This window comes from Dasypus novemcinctus, chromosome 14 (genome assembly GCF_030445035.2).
Source record: "Dasypus novemcinctus isolate mDasNov1 chromosome 14, mDasNov1.1.hap2, whole genome shotgun sequence".
In the NCBI taxonomy this organism is placed as follows: domain Eukaryota; kingdom Metazoa; phylum Chordata; class Mammalia; order Cingulata; family Dasypodidae; genus Dasypus; species Dasypus novemcinctus.
In genome coordinates this window covers 58,062,714-58,079,913 of record NC_080686.1, presented here as the reverse complement: position 1 = coordinate 58,079,913, position 17,200 = coordinate 58,062,714, and the positions used below count along the sequence as shown (strand labels likewise).

The 17,200-nt window shown below is 41.2% G+C and overlaps 1 long non-coding RNA gene and 1 pseudogene across 1 annotated transcript; both read left to right on the top strand.

Moving 5' to 3' along the window:
* The first annotated feature begins 590 nt into the window (after nucleotides 1–590).
* Nucleotides 591–4,694, top strand: LOC131273285 (uncharacterized). The gene is made up of 3 exons (XR_009180468.1): nucleotides 591–793; nucleotides 2,180–2,795; nucleotides 3,527–4,694. It is a non-coding gene; the product is annotated as an uncharacterized lncRNA (long non-coding RNA).
* Nucleotides 4,695–12,382: 7,688 nt separating this feature from the next.
* Nucleotides 12,383–16,837, top strand: LOC101438567 (glutamate dehydrogenase 1, mitochondrial-like; annotated as a pseudogene).
* The last annotated feature ends 363 nt before the right edge of the window (nucleotides 16,838–17,200 follow it).

Below are 17,200 nucleotides of genomic sequence, written 5' to 3'. Positions count from 1 at the left end.
ACCAGTCAGGCTTCTTTCTTTGCCATACTGTATAAATATAAAGAGCAAATAGAGTTTATTAAAAAGTGGATATATAAATACAGCTATTCGCAGAAATGTTTTAAAGTCACTGACAATGAGCAACTCAGCTGCCCCTGTCCTTGGCCAATTGCTGGTCAGGGAGTGTGGGCAGCCACCTGTGGCAAGCACATGCCATCCTCCTGCAGGAGGCAGCGCTGGCCATTTGATGTACTGTAAGAAAATTATTAAGAATTGTGAATTCATAAGCTTTCTAATCAATAGCGTCTGCTGTTTTAGCCTAGAATTGTGAATTATTAACTTATCCATTGTCCTTTGGAATGTTGTAATGCTGCTATGCAGGCAACCCCCTCACCTATTAACCAAAAAACAAATGTTTAAAGGAACAAGTTGCCAGACATCGCATTTGCACGTCCTGTTTGTATACCCTGTAAAACTAAAAGCTGCAAACCTTTTTGTTCCTGTTCAGTGTACCATGAATAGAATAGAACAAAGACCCCCAGAGACAGCACAACTCTCCTGTGGAGGGCTCGCTACCACACCCCCAGATGGATATGGTTACTTTTGATGAGGTCATCCTTCACAAGTTGCAAGACTCATTGGAGTTCTGAGGTTTGGAACCCCTTAAAAAGGATGGTCCCCAAGTTGCCAGTAGAAGTCTCACCCAGGAGGGAATACTCTGCCTGGGACCATTTTTCCAACTGGGACTCTGACTGGCTGCAAAGGGTCTTCCTGGCCTTGTGAGCGATCAGATGTTGTGTTTTCCACCAATTTGGTGAGTGGTTGTATATACTTTTATTCTTTCCTATGTCTTTAATTGATTACTTTCTTTTGTGATTGCTCAATTGTTATAATCATTTGATATAACCTGAAACTCATTTGATTGAATAAAGCTGCCTTTGCATAGCATTTAGAGTTTCTGCCTCTTCCTTAGCAGAGCATATTGGCATAGTCAGCAAGATTCATTAGATATTAAGCTTCCATTATTGTTAACCTTTACTTAGCGAAACACCATTCTAGCAGGGCCTCTCACATAGCAGTCTTCACACTTTCTTGCTCACATATCCCCAGAAAGATTTTGAAAAAGTATTTACTCCTCTTAAGTTTTAAATTGAAATCTAAATGTTTCATCACATGTCTGAAAATAGACTTTTAAGACTGAGAAAAAAATCTTAAAAACGTTATCAGCTGAAGTATCATGAAGATTGAATATTATCAGAGTAATAAATTCACTACACAATGTGGTAAAACCAGCTTTTACTACCATATTCAGTAATGTGCCAAATCCATAAGAAATCATGTATAATCGTTATCTATGGGCATTAGCAAATATATCTTGAAAAATTTGATAGTCCCAGGAAACAAAAGCTGTTGTGCTACTAGCCTACACCTTTTGGTTGTTCTGAATACAGAACATCTCAACACAGATCCAGCTCTGCTCTAAACAGAAAAATGTATAAAACTGAGAAAGACAAAATATCCCACACCAAGTTAAGATACCTTGATTAATCATTAGAAGAGGCTTCTCCAAAATCAATATTTTTAATTATTACTTTGTTTGGGTACATAGATTTTTTTTTTATTTTAGCAAAAATTTTTATTGTCTTTTTTTTAAAAAGATACATAGATCACACAAAATGTTACTTTAAAAAAAATAAGAGGTTCCCATATACCCCATTCCCCATACCCCACCCCAACTCTTCCCACATTAACAACCTCTTTCATCAGTGTGGCACATTCATTGCATTCGGTGAATACATTTTGGAGCACTGCTACACTGCACAGATTACAGTTTACATTGTAGTTTACACTCTCCCCCAGTCCATTCAGTGGGTTATGGAAGGATAAATAATGTCCTGTATCTGTCTCTGCATTATCATTCAGGACAACTCCAAGTCCTGAAAATGTCCCCATATTACACCTCTTCTTCCCTCTCCCTGCCCTCCGCAACTCCCATGGCCACTGTCTCCACATCAATGATATAATTTCTTCCATTGCTAGAGTCACAATAGTTCTATAGTAGAATACCAGTAGGTCCACTCTAGTCCATATTTTATTCCTCCATCCTGAGGACCCTGGGATGGCAATGTCCACTCCCCCTCTAAATCGAGAGGAGACTTAGATCCCATATGGCTGATGGATGCAATTCTCTTGCTTGCAGTTGCAGACTCTCTCGGTTCCCTGGTGTGGTGGTTGGCCATCCTCACCTTCCTGTTAGCTGAACCAGAGAGTAGGCGTTACAACTCTGCTGAGACTCAGGGCCCAGCGGACACATGGATAGTCCAGAGATTCAAGTCTCCTGAGCATACACCAACCCCAGTGCCAACCACAGGTTCAATAAAAGTGACAGAAGTGGCATGTGTAGAGATGTGACCACATCTGAATCCAACTCCATCACAATAAGGAGCACAAATTCCAAAGTAGGGCCCACTGGCAAGCACTGAACTCTGGAGCCATCTGCCATGACCGTAGAACCTGTTTGTCTCCGTAGCCCTCAGGAGGACCAGTAACTGGGGTTGTATCTACTTCAGCTATCTCTTGGATCCTGCTGAGACAGGTGTAAGTGCAACCCCTCTGATGACCTCCTGACTCATTTTGAAGTCTCTTAGCCATATAAACTCATTTGTCTTTACCATTTCTCCCTTTTATTCAAGGTCTTTTTCTAGTTGCATCACCAGCTGGCCACATATATTTTTGTATTCTAGGACAATGCACCACAGTAAAATTCTACTGAGGAATAAATCCTTCTTTTCAGAGAAAGTCTATTGTGAATGCAGGTGAGTTTTCAGGGAATGTTAAAAAATAAGTACAAATGGAAGACAAAGGTTTGGAAATGCATTTCCTTAAAAACATCCAGGCACGTGTACCCTTGGAAAGTAAGCACGCAGGTAAACAAGTTTGAAGGCCTTGGGTAAGTGTTCACAAACTGAACGGTGTCCAAGTCCCAGCTCTTGTCATCCCTCCATCCCAGTCCCCTTCCCTGTTCCTTTAGAGCAGGCATTCTCCATCTAAAAAGATGATGAGTGCCTTATGTACACAGCCTCTCTTATGTAGAAATGTCATATTATGTAGCACTGAGATGATCAATTTTAAGGGTTAGAGCCAACAGAGTTGACCAAATCATTTACTTCGGAGAGAGATTTGGTGATCTTATGGCCTGTACAGCTCAGATTTCAAAAATTCTGGCCCATTGCTTCTATAAGAATACTTTTCATAAAGGTAACCTAACATCATAAGTTTCTGTACTTTGGGAAGAAGAGGAAGAGTGACTTCTAGAATTTTCTCTACTGACCAGTTTTATAACTTTGGGCAAGTTATTTAACCTCTCCGAATCTCTGTTACATACCCTATAAAAACTCCACAGGGTTACTGTAAAGATTAGAGATTTATAGAAAGTGTTTAGCATAGAACCAGGAAAATAGCAGGTACTCAAAAATGCTAGTTGCCTTCATGTCCTAAGACTGTCCTCAGTTCTTCTGCCCTATGCTTATTTCTTGTCTGTAAACAGACAACACAACAACAATAATGAAAACGACCATGGGTGGTCGGAAAAGATCCTTCAGCTTGAACACAAAGAGTACAAACTATTAAAAAAAAAAAAAAAAAAAAACTGAACTCCCTCTGGATTAAAAACTTCCATCTTTCAAAAGATACCCCTTAAGAAAGTGAAAAGGCAAGCCGCAGACTGAAGAAAACATTTGCAACACAGAAATCAGGCAAAGAATTTGTGTCCAGTCCAGAATATGTAAAAAATAAAATGATATCCAGAAGAAATGAGAGCAGTGACATGAATAGACATCTGCATGCTGATGTTCATAACAACATTATTTGTGAAAAGATGGAAACAACTCAGGTGTCCATCAACTGACAAATGGATAAACAAACTGTGCTATATACATATGATGGAATATTACTCAGCTGTAAAAAGAAATGAAGTTGTGAGGCATCTGACAACATGGATGAACCTGAAGGACATTATGTTGAATGAAGGAAGCCAGGCACAAAAGGACATATATTGTATGACTTTGCTATTATGCACTAAATATAATAAGCAAATTCATGGAATTAATAGTTAGAATATAAGTCACCAGAGAATAGAATGTGGTTAGAGAACAGAAAGCTGTGGCTTAATCTGTGCAAAATTGGTTTAAAAAAATCGTTTTTAGTAATTTGCTAATGAATAGGAATGGTGAAAGCCTATCATAGGATATGTAATTAGTAGTGCTAACCTAAGTTTGATAAGTGGTTTGTTTTTGTTTTGGTTTGGTTTTTGGTTTTGTTTTGGGTTTTTTTGGAGTAATGAAAATGCTCTAATATGGACTGAAATGATGAATGCACAGCTTGGTGATTATCTAAATGACATTGACTTTAGATAAATTATATGGTTTATGAACAAAAAAAATAATAGGGTAGTTTGGGGGGAAAATACACCAAATATAAGATACGGACTATAGTTAGTAGTAATACTTTGATAATGCTTTTTCATAATTTGTTACAAATGTTTCACAACAATGCGAGGTATTTGTGGTGGGGTGATATATGGAAGCCCTGTATGCATTTTGTTTTATAAGTTCAAAACTTTTACTATATACTTACTGTTCATATATACTCATGTAAGAATATGTGTCAATAAATTGTTTTTAAATTTTTAATAAAATCAAAGTCTTACAACTCAATAAGGAGATATACAACCCAATAATTCTGGGCAAGCAAGTTGAACAGCTTACAAAATAAAATATAAGAATGGCAAACAGTCACAAGAAAATATGCTTAGCTTCATTAGTCATTAGGGAAATGCAAACTAAAACCACACTATCATGCCACTAGAATGGCTACAATTTAAAAAGATTGCCAAAAGCAAGTGTTTTCAAAGATGTAGAGCAACTGGAATCCTAAAGTGGTAGAGCCACTGGAAAGCAGTTTTGGAGTTTTCTTCTAAAGTAAAACATACACTTATCATCTGAACAAGTCATCTTTCTTTCTTAATCTATCCAAAGATATTTTCTTTTAAAATTAACATATACTCAATCTTCATAGCACCTTTTATTCTTAATAGTAAAAACCTAGAAACAATGCAAATATACATCAACAGGTAAATGGAGAAACAAATTGAGATACATCAATACAATGGACAACTACTCAGCAATGAAAAGGAACCAGACATTGACACATGTACCAACATGGATGTTTCTCAAAAGCATTAAGCTAACTAAAAGAAGCCAGATATAAAGAGAGTAAATAGTGCATAATTCAAAAGTCTAGAAAAGGCAAATCTTGTTTACAGGGATAGAAAGTTGATCAGTTGCCCGGGGCCTGGGGTAGAAAGGCTTGAGGGAATTGGGGGGTAGGGACGGTGCTGACAGAAAGCGTCCACGTCTTGATTGTGAGTGAGCAAATTTGTCAAAACTCATTACACTTTATGAAAAATGAATGCATTTTATTTGGATGCACATTATACCTCAACAAAGTTATTAAAAGTCCATAAGCCCTTATCTACAATTCTAAAATCTAATTGCTTTGAAAACCAAAAGATGTCTGTGACTGCAAAGCCTGATCTAGCCTGGTGTGAGTCTATTCTTAGTCTATATTTATCTTATTGATTATAATGTTCATGCTTCCCAAGATCCTGCGGGGGGACGATGCAGATTACAGCGTACACACACAGAATTACCTTCCTAAAATCTGAAACATTCCGAATTCCAAAACGTGCCTTGCCTCGTCATTTTGAATTAAGAACTGTGAATTGCTTTTCTTGTTGTGGGAAAAAGAAAGGAAAAGGAAAAAGAAAAGGAGAGGGGGAGAAACAATGAGAAAGAGACAGAGAGGAAGGCAGAGAGCAAGGAAGGAAAAAAAGAAGCAAGGACGCAAGGACGCTTCCTAGTGTGGATACAGATCTTTCCCAACCAATCAATGTGCCCAAGTGCCTTCATTCATGCCCTCACCCAGAGTGGCACCTGCTCTGGACTAAGGGCACTGCCATCTAACGGGCTCTCTCTCCTTGCTACCTGAGCCACTAAAATTTACCCAAGTGATCACATTTCTTTAAAAGATTCTGAGCACTCTCTTTTTAGAACTTGGTTCCAAGACCAAGTACTGTTGGCCCCTTTATCATTCCTGCCTCAGAATTAAGAACCTTCGGGAGAGGAAAAAAAAAAAGACAAAGAAAAACTATTTTGAGAACTTGCCAAATGGTGAATTTTTTCACACTCCCCTCCTCCAGCCTTTTCGTAGTGGGTTAGTTTGAATCTAAGCACTTCAAAGTTCTCTCAGTATCTATTTTCCCCCTGCTCAAGCACAGAGAAAGAGAGAAATGATCCGTATTTCATTGTGGGGCCTTGGAATTAATTTAAAGCAAATATTTCCCCTAAAATGTTTCAATCCACAAAATGAGAATGTTTTGTAAGTCTTTATTTTACTTATTCTGTTTCCAACATGTTCTAGTTGCAGCCCCATGTGTAAACTATTATGAACACATTAAATTGGAAACATATTTTTACTGTTATCTTTAGCTCTCCAACCTTTAGTCTTCTCTAAAATATCTTGCAACCTTTGTGGTACCAAGACCCTGTCACATGAATTTTTTCCCTTCTTCTTTAATCAGCCTTGCTTACCAGAGTAGCAATTACGTGCAGAATACGGAAAAACTCAGTACTTCCTCTAAGAAAGGGTTAAAAAGACAAATATTTGGATCAGGTTCCCCTAACACCTTTGGACTAATTGGATTTGAGGCTAAAAATAAATTACCCAATAGGTTAAAATGAGGTAAGGTTAAGAGAAATGCTTAGAAAAGAACTACACGTTTGCGAGGGCTTCACCATGAATAGCGAAGAGCACCTTGCAAAGAGGGAAGAAAACAGGCCTGTTTATCAGCTAGATCCCTACTCATAAGAAATCTGCATTCTGCTCTAAATCAGTAGTCACATTTCTTCCTATGAAAAGCCCTAAGAAAATAAAAGCCGTGCGTGTTGCCCGTGGGGCTAGATTCTGTGATCAAATCAGTTTGGTTATTGTGTGAATCTCCACCCACTGTGACTATGCCCCATGAACACTTGAACGCATTTATATGCCTTATAAGCATGCCCCAGGTGAAGCTCCTCCCATGCATTCCTCTACTCTCCAGTTCATTGGACTCACCAAGGATAACAAGGAGATGATGATGGACAACGACTATCCCAAGAACAGAGAGAGTCTGCAACTGCAAGCAAGATAGTCCCATCCATCTGCCTCATCAGATCTAAGCTCTCTCTCAATTAGAGGTGGAATGGGCATCACCATTCCCAGAATCCTCAGGATTGGAGAATGAAGGATGGACTAGAGTAGATTTACCGGTAATCTACTATAGACTTATTGTGCTTCTAGCAATGGAAGAACTTTTATCATTGATGTGGAGGCAGTGGTCACTGGAGGTTCTGAGGGGAGGAAGAGGGAAAAACAGGTGTAATATGGGGGCATTTTTGGAACTTGGGAATTGTCCTGAATGGCATTGCAATGACAGATACAGGCCATCATATATCTTGTCATAACTTACAAAATTGCGCAAGGGAGTGTAAACTACAATGTAAACTACAATCCACATTAGTGGCAATGCTCCAAAATGTGTTCATCATTTGTGACAAATATACGACACTAATGAAGGATGTTGTTAATGTGGGAAAATGTGGAAAGGGTAGAGAGTGTGGCATATGGGAATCCCTATATTTTTTATGTAACATTTATGTAATCTAATTATCTTTTTTTAAAATTATAAAATTTATTTTTTTTAAAACACTAGTTAGATGTAATGATTGTGTCTATAAAAAATCTTAACAAATCTATATATTTTCTAAAATACTGGGTAATAAATGTGTAAGATCACATGATACAAGGTCAATAAACAAAATCACGTGTATTATATTTTTTTTAAAAATCAGTTTGGAAAAGGTGTATGCTCTCTCTCTCTCAGAAATTCACTTTGATAATTAGCATGCCAAAGGCCTGCAATAAAGAAACCTGTTTACAGCTATTGATAGCATAATTTCACAAACTTCCATGATCACAAAACTCTTTGTACATCCTCTGAAAGCTTGCAGAACTCCTTGGAATACACATTGAGAAACACTGTTCTAGAACCCATTATTTTCTCATCTTTTGGTGTTACTATTCAGTGAGCAAAATAATTCTTACAGGTTTGGTCTACAAGTTTGAAGTCATAGGAGAGGGTATGTGATTTAGATCTCCTAGTTGCTGTGGTTTTTCAGAAGAGGGTCTCTACCTAAAAGGGGGCAATTTGTTCCCCTACCACTCTTGAAGCAAGCTTGGTGGTGATTGGCTGCCTAAGTGCAAGCATCAACAAAGAATCTTACCTCAAAGTGAGCCCACCCACTCCTGGAGTTGCTATTGAGTTGTGGATTCTGGCATTAAATTGCCTGGTTTCAAAACTACTCTGCTGCATGCCACTCAGCATGTGTGTGCCCAGTTTCCTCATCCTTAAAACAGAAGTAGTGACACAAACATCTGACTTTCAGGCTTCTGTGAGAATAATTTTTTTTTTGATTAAAGTAAAATGTTTAGAACAGTTATTGGCAGATATTTGTTTAATAAATAAATGAGTAAAGTAAGAATTGATCATAGATCCGTATGTGTGGAGTTCTGGGCTCCCAGAGAATATCCACAGAAGAAGCAAGGTCACAGAGGGAAACACAGCAGTGCTTCAGTAACAGCAAGGCCAGCCCAGAATGCCCGGGCTCTCTGGTAAACCGGGCTGGGCACAAGGCCTAAGCCTGAAAACCTAAGTAGGGCTTCTTCTCCCTTTCTCATAGATCTAAAATAACGTGGACGACAGCGCCAATTGACCTGTCCTGCCTGCTGAGGCAGATAGGGAGAGAGAAAAGGGGACTTAGCCGGACCTATGCAGGGGGCCACACTCTATCCTACCCAGACCCACTTACCTTGTGAAGGCAATAAAACAAGAGAACAAGTATATAAATGTGAAAGACCTACCACAAAGACACAAGAAAACGTAAACCAAGCACATGCCTTGGCCCAGGGGTCCTAGCTCAGGACTCACACCATGGAACAGCTGCTATAAAGAAAAAGTAGGGTAGCCGGATGTGGCTCAAGCAGTTGGGCTCCCGTTTACCATGTGGAAGGTCCAGGGTTCAACACCCAGGGCCTCCTGGTGAAGGCAAGCTGGCCAGGCAGCAAGCTGGCCCACGTGGAGTGCCAGCCCACACAGGAGTGCCACCCCACACAGGAATGCTGCCCCACGTGGAAGTGACCCCTGCGCAGGAGTGCCACCCCGCACATGAGTGCCAGCCAATGCAGAGAGGTGGCCCAGCAAGATGACGTAAGGAGAGACAATAATAGACGTAGCAGAAAAGGGAACTGAGGTGTTACAAGAGAATGATCATCCCTCTCCCACTCCAGAAAGTCCCAGGATCAGTTCCCAGAGTTGCTTAATGAGAATACAAGCAGACCCAGAAGAATACACAGCTAATGGACACAGAGAACAGACAACGTGGGGATAGGGGGAGAGAAATAAATAAATAAATATTTTTAAAAAAGAAAAAGTGGTGTCTCGTGTACTAAATTTGTGAACATTTAATCTGTAATCTAAATAATCTATAGCATAATATAAAGATAAAAAATATTTACCAAGTGAAAGTACAGTACGAAGTAGTAATTCTCTAGATTATGTTCAAAACTGGAATTGTCATCAAATCCCCATAAACAACACAGCTATCCCACTATTCATAAGCATGCTGGGAGGTGGGGGAAGGGGAGGCAATCTCAGGGAGTGAGTGCCTCTGGGTCCCTGCTAAATTGCTGCTGGTTTCCAGCAGATGCCTCCACGGGGAGGATGGTCAGCTCACTCCCTTAACCTCAGAGGGCTGCATCTCCACTCTCTCCTGGAACAATCTTCCTCCACTGCCCTGGTTGCTGCCTTCTTCCATCTCTTAAGGCACCATCCTCAGCTTTGATCCCTACAGCTTACAGGAAGGACACGAGGGTGGGGGAATTAGAAGCAGAAGTATAAATACCTATGGCATGTTAGTAGAAGAGTAACTTCCCATTTTGATGACAGAATTGCCACCATCCATCTTCTTTCTCCCCAACTGGTTTGGGGACTGTTTCATACCCATTTATCTGAGTGTTAAAATCTCAAATCACACACACACACACACAAAAGGAAAATTGCAACATCTTCCCAGAAACTGTGGGTGGATTCTCAAGAATATTCCCCATAATAACTAAGAAATCTTTCCAGTACTGTGACAGGGTAGGGCTCTAAATGCAATAACCTTGATCATTCTTTTCTTATTCACATTAAGAGTTGCCTGAAAGAATCCCAGAACACAGAAAATTATATGCCTTCATTTCCAAGATTCACCGTGGGGTCCTTCTACACATTTTTTGGCCCCAGAGTATAAATGTTGAAGTGTCTGACATACCCAAAATAGCCGATACTATACAAGCGAATCCATAGCCCTCAGAGGCCGCAACCCCATTCTTATTATGTATAAGCGGCCCGCCAGCACTTAGGAGCATTTTATATGTGGGTATTGGGAAGAATCCAATTTATTAATAGTTCCATCCTATCTTGAGGATATGGCCTTAGGTTGCTTATGACTAAGTAAAGCTGGCCTTGACAAGTTGTGTTGAATGTCAGAAAGAGGATGAGATTCTCAATTCAAGAAATGGCAGTGGGTGTCCCAGTTGGTCACCCATGTGACACTGAGCACGAGGCACCAAGCAAAGCTGGCTCTTGTGCTTTGGGTCAAAGCCCTTTCATACCTATTTCCCACCTACTTGATGAAGGGGATCTTCAGCCAACAGGCCTGGGCACCTCAGGTTAAAGGCCATTCCAGTCTCTTGACATAACTCACTGGAATACCAGGGCAGCTAGGTCTCCCCGGCAGAAAGTGAAGTCTATGCAGGGTTGAGAGAAAACCTGCCTATGCTTGTGAAGCACATTCTGAAGGCCAGGTGTGCGGAGCAATGGTGCAGGTTAAACCTTCTGGAACTTCAGTCACTCAGGTGCTGGGAAAAGTCCCTCCACACTGGGGTGCTAAGAAGAGACAATTACCATTGGCATGCTTGTTTATCAAGAATGGATGTGAGCTAAATATAAAAAAAGGATGGCTTTATTCTAGCAAACAGCCCCTAGAAGGAAAATGCTTCATTTTAACAGAAACAAAAACAATGAAGTACTTAGAAATAAATTGAACAAGAAATGTACAAGAACTATATGAATGAAACTAGAAATATTATTAAAGACATAACAAGAAATTTACTCTCTTAGATGAGAAGATCTATTTTCATTAGAATGCCAATTCTCCCAAAATGAATAAGCAAGTTATGGGGAACAAAGCACTCTCATAGATTGGTGTTGGAAATAGGAGGTTTTATAGGATGTGTAGAAAGCAACTTACAATATATATTAAAATTAGCAGTATATCCTTTGACTCAGTAATTCTTATCCTGAGAATTTAAAGCACCAATATTTACGGGCCTATGTGCAAGGATATTTATTGCAGTATGGTTTGATTTTACAAAAAACTTTAGAACCAAATGAAAGCTCATAAAGGAGAACTGCCTAAAAACATTATGATACAGCTACCATGAAAAGTATAGTTACTTAAAAGAATGAAAGACACCTATGCCAGGTGACTTGGAGAGACTGTGTGAGAAAAGTAAAACACAAGAAAATGTGTATAATATGATACTATCTTGGTTGAAAAAAATATATTAATAACTACAACATCCCAGTGAAGATGGAGAAGCACTGGATTCCTCTAGGTTCTTGGCTATGATGCATAAAAGGAACATGCCAGTTTAGTTAGGCCAGTAAAAATAATTTATTTGGGAAATGGGGGAAAGAATAGAGCTTGCTGAGAAATGGGAAAGACAGAAATACACACCAAGATTTGGTGCAAGCTCCTCTAGGCAGAGAGAGTGAGCTCTGCCTTGTGTGATTAACTTTTAAACTGTTAATTATTCCACCCTCTTGCTAATGATAAGGGGATGGGCCCCTGTGGTTTTTGGTTACCCCATCTATGGTAGGGGCAATGGTGAGGCATTTTTGGTATAACTGGGGCCAAGGGAAGGTCCCGGAAAGAGAAACTAGGACCTCAAGTTTACAGTCAAGGTCCCTGCAAGGTCTTGCAGTCATTCTACCTGCTGGTCATGCTGTGACTTATCTTCTCCTTGTTTCCCTGAAAAACCTGTACATGTGTGTAAACATACATATGCATGCATTTCATTGGTTCTGAAATGCCTTTTTTTTCACATTGCAACGTCTCTAAAACTAGGATGCATCACCATCTGCCAGGTGGCAGTCATTGCTGTATTGTTCTCCCTGCAAATGCACATGGAAGCCTGCAGAATGGGTGTCAGGGCTGGAAGAAACATCTCAAAGACCACAGTGGAGCAATGTTTTAAGCAGTACTCCATCACCACTGTTCTTGATGCACAGGGGATGGTAATGTGGGGAAAAGCACAGTGCCCAACTTCAGTAAATTGAAAAGGGATTCGACTATGAAGAGGTTTTAAAATATCTTACCCAATTTATTTCACTTTTATTTTCATTTTCATGTGTGCAGAGAGTGATATATGATCAAACAAACTGTCTAAGTCTAAAAGAACTAATTCAATAAGTTTAAAACAAAAATTGCAAGGCTTAAGAAAGCATTGCATCATGGTTTAATTGGCACCATTTTCCTCTTTCTGCATAGAACATAAAATAATTGTTTTCACCAATGGCACCTTAGGTTAAGTGAAATATGAGGTATACATATATGTATATTAACATTTGTACAGGGCTATAAGAGGAAGGAAAAAATTGCAGATGGATATGATCTAGGATACTAATTTGGGTTCCTTGGGGAGAGTTGCTGAGAGAAAAGAGAGAACAAACAAAAAACAAAAAGAAAATGAAAAGGACCATACTTTAAAAAATAAATGTATGCATATATAGGAACTTATACAAAATAATGACTATGTATAGGTAGATACATGTGGATATTAAACAAAATAAGTATTCTGAAAACATTTATTTGATGGTTTCTAATTGTCCTTAGGATCAAGTCCAAACTCTGCATCATAGCTCCCAGTCCTTCCCGGTGTGAGCCTCTCTAGGGTCCCCACCTCTGTTCCCAAGAAACTCCCACTTCTCTCACTTCCTCAAATACTCCTGCCTCTTTACTGTCCCTTCTCCCCCTAACACCTTTCTCCAAACCGTCCCGTTTTTCATTTCATTCAGTCTTTGAGTCTCAGCTTAGATTTTACTTCCTTAGAGAGGCCTTTCCCTACTCTACCATCAGGTTTCTCATAGTGGCCCAAAGGCAATCAGAATCATCTAGATTCTTGTTTAAAATACAGACATCTTGTCTTCATTCCAGAGATGCTGTAATCAGATGGCTAGAGAGGATGGGGACACTGAGATTTCTTCGGTACCCTAAACTATGTGAACTCTTTGTCATACTCTTTCATTTTATAGCACTTTTTAACTTTCTCCTTCAAGATCCACAAGTGTAAATGCAGAAATTGGCAAACTTTTCATGAATAAAGTTAGAAAACAAATATTTTAGACTTTTCGTGCCAAGAGACAAAATCGAGGATATTATGTTGGTATCTAGATAAGAAAATAGAAAAAAAATTTCCACAAAATTTTGTAGTATAGGTTTACTAATGAGAATTAAATTCTTTTATTTTCATAACGTCCTGCTTAATTGGGATTCAAAGTTCCTAATAAACTGTTCTTGCCCCTTTGAAGCAGTTATCTTCACTCCTGGGAACTCCCCAGAATGTGTTGATGATAATACTGCTTCATAGTCACATGGCGCAGCAAGTGCCCATGTTCTGGGCTAACACTCCAGCTAAACTCATTAGCTGTGTGATCTTTGCTTGCTTAACCTACTGAAAGCTTCAGTTTTCTCATCTATAAAATGAGTGATAGTACGTGTTTCAAGGAGATGTTGGAAAGAATAAATGAGCTAATTAATGCAAAGATTTAAAACAGAATACAGAATACGGGAAATCACTCGCTATAAATTATTCTTTCAATGTGTCTCAATTTGTTTTCAATCTTTCCAAAATAAAAAAATCCCAGCTCGCTCCACCCGAGGACTCCACGCTCGCCTCGACCGCGGCCCGCACATACCTCCGCCCCGCGGCGCCTCGCCCCGCCGCCACGCCACGCCGCCACGCCACGCCGCCACGCCACGCCGCCACGCCACGCCGCCACGCCACGCCGCCACGCCACGCCGCCACGCCACGCCACCTGGGCGAAGCGCTGCCGCTGCTGCTCCGGGCCGGGCCTGCTGCCCCGGGTCGGGCCTGCTGCCCCGGACTCGGGCCTGCTGCCCTGGGCTCGGCTGACCAGGCCACGGTGCAGGGCCGGGCCCGCGGGCAGCGCGAGGCCACCGCTGCCGCCGCAAGCCTGGCGACGCTACAGCGAGGCAGCGGCCTACCGCGAGGACGACCCCAGCTTCTACCTGACGGTGGAGGGCTTCGTCTACGGCGGTGCCAGTATTGTGAAGGACAAGCTGGTGAGACCTCAAGACCTGCGAGGAGGAGGAGCAGAAGCGGAGTGGGGTGATCGCGCCCTGCGGTTCATCAAACACTGCAACCACAGTACTGAGCCTCTCCTTCACCATCCAGTGCGAAGGCGGCTCCTGGGCGGTCACTGCGGGCTACTGGCCCAGCACAGCCAAAGCTGCACGCCCTGCAAATGGGGCCTCGGTTACAGCACGGATGTGAGTGTGGATGAATCAAAAGCTTTGGCCTTTCTGAGGACAGTGGCTTCTCAAGGACACTTGGCTTCTCAAGTGTGCAGTAGTTGCTGCGCCATTTGCGGGTGCTAAAGCTTGTGTTAAGATCTATCCCAAGAGCTATACTGATAATGAATTGGAAAAAATCATAAGGAGGTTCACCAATAAAGAAGGGCCTTATTGATCCTGGCCTCCACGTACCCGCCCCAGACACAGGCACTGGTGAGCATGAGACATCCTGGATCACCGACACCCACCCAGCACCATAGGCCGTAAGAACATCAAGAGACACGCATGCGTTGCGGGCAAGCCCATCAGCCAGGGCAACAACCACGGCCCATCTCTGCCACCAGCCGTAGGGTTTTCCACAGGATTGAACACTTAAATCAGTGAAGCTTCGTACATGAGCATTTTACAAACTCCAGGCTTTGGAGACAAAACCTTTGTGGTTAAGGGATTTGGTAACGGGGGCCTGCACGTTCTATGAGATACTTACATTGTCTTGGTGCTAAATGTGTTGGTGGTGTTGAATCCGATGGGAGCATCTATTAATAGCATGGAGATGAGGAATCGGACTTGGCCCAATGGATGGGGCGTCTGCCTACCACATGGGAGGTGACCCGTGTGGAGCTGGCCCATGCACAGTGCTGATGTGGGTGGGGAGTGCAGTGCCACACAGGGGAGCCCCGCGCGCAAGGAGTGCGCCCCATAGGGAGAGCTGCCTAAAGGGAAGGCAAGTGCAGCCTGCCCAGGAATGGTGCCACACACACGCCGAGAGCTGACACAGCGGGATGACACAGCAGAAAGAAACACAGATTCCCGGTGCGGCTGATCGGGATGGGAGCGGTCACGGAGGAGCGCAGCAAATGGACACAGAGAGCAGACAACTGGGGGAGGGGGGAAGGGGAGAGAAATAAATAATAAAAAATAGAATGGAGATGGTATTGACCCAAAAGAACTGGAAGACTTAAGATTGCAATATGGATCAGTCCCGGACATCTGCAGGGCAAAGTCTTATAAAGGGAGCATCTGGGAAGCAGATTGTGGTGTATTGATCCCTGCCACCAGCCAGAAGCAGCTGACCAAATCCAGTGCACCCAGGATCAAAGCCAAGATCACTGATGAAGGTGCCAAAGGACCGACAACTCCAGAAGGTGGTAAGGTTTTCCTGGAGAGGAACATTATGATAAATCTTGATCTCTACTTGAATGCTGGAGGAGTGACAGTCTTAGACTGAGTGGCTGAAGAATCTAAATCATGTGAGTTATAGTCATTTGACCTTCAAATATAAAAGGGATTCTAACTACCACTTGCTTGTGCCTGTTAAAGAGAGTTTGGAAAGAAAATGTGGAAAGCACAGTGGAACTATTCTCACTCTACCCACAGCAGTGTCCCAAGACAGGATATTAGGTGCATCTGAGAAAGACATCCTGAACTCTGGCTTAGCATACACTCTGGAGCATTCTGTCAGGCAAATTGTGCCCTCAGTCATGAAGTAGAACCTGGAATTGGACCTGAGAATGGCTATCTATGTCAACACCATTGAGAAAGTCTTCAGGGTATACAGTGAAGCTGGGGTGACATACACATAGTTGGATCATGACTGACTTCTTCGCCACTCTCTTCACCTGTAACTTCTGCAAACTTATCACAAGTTTAAATGTAACCACAGAAATCTCTTTCTCTTGTGACTTATTAGCTGATAGATGCCATTCTTAATAAGTCAGCTCCTTAAGAAGAAAGAAATGAAGGGTAGGGGATCATGTACCACCTGATGAGTGTGAACGTAGGGCTATTTGAAGTATTTTGCTTTTAAATAAAGTCTTTTCCGTCTGGCTATGCCACCTTGCCCCACAGATGCTTCCCAACCCATTAATTACCTGTGTTCAGGTCTGCACCTCTTGTCCAAGAGTGGCCAATTGGCTTCCATCCTTTTGCTCTGGCCATGTCTAAGACATGCTTTAACTTTGAAGTGGTATGTGGCATTTTCAGAAGGTGGCATGGTCTTAAAGTGAGTTATTAGTATTTCACATCAGCCAAGTAACTTTACAGGTTGCAAAAAAAAATAAAACTGATTCTTTTAGAATAACATAAGTACTTGCTGCTGAAATAAAATTGCCTTTAATCACTTAACAAGCCTAAACTTAAGCAGGGATTGCCTATAAACATAAATGAAAACTAGTATTTTTATATATAAAACTATCACTTATAGCTTATCAGTTGTGTATTGTTCAAAAACAACTAAAAGCCAGATGGAGAAGAATTAAGTTAGCTTCATAATTGCAAATGATGGAGGCTGTTTTTGTTAAGACTATCTGAACTTGCTAAAAGTAATTATAACATATAGTCCAAAGAACACAGTACCTTCTTTATCATGTTAATTAATTTTTCTTTTCTTTTGAAGATCTATTGTGTTGACTAATTGAATACTG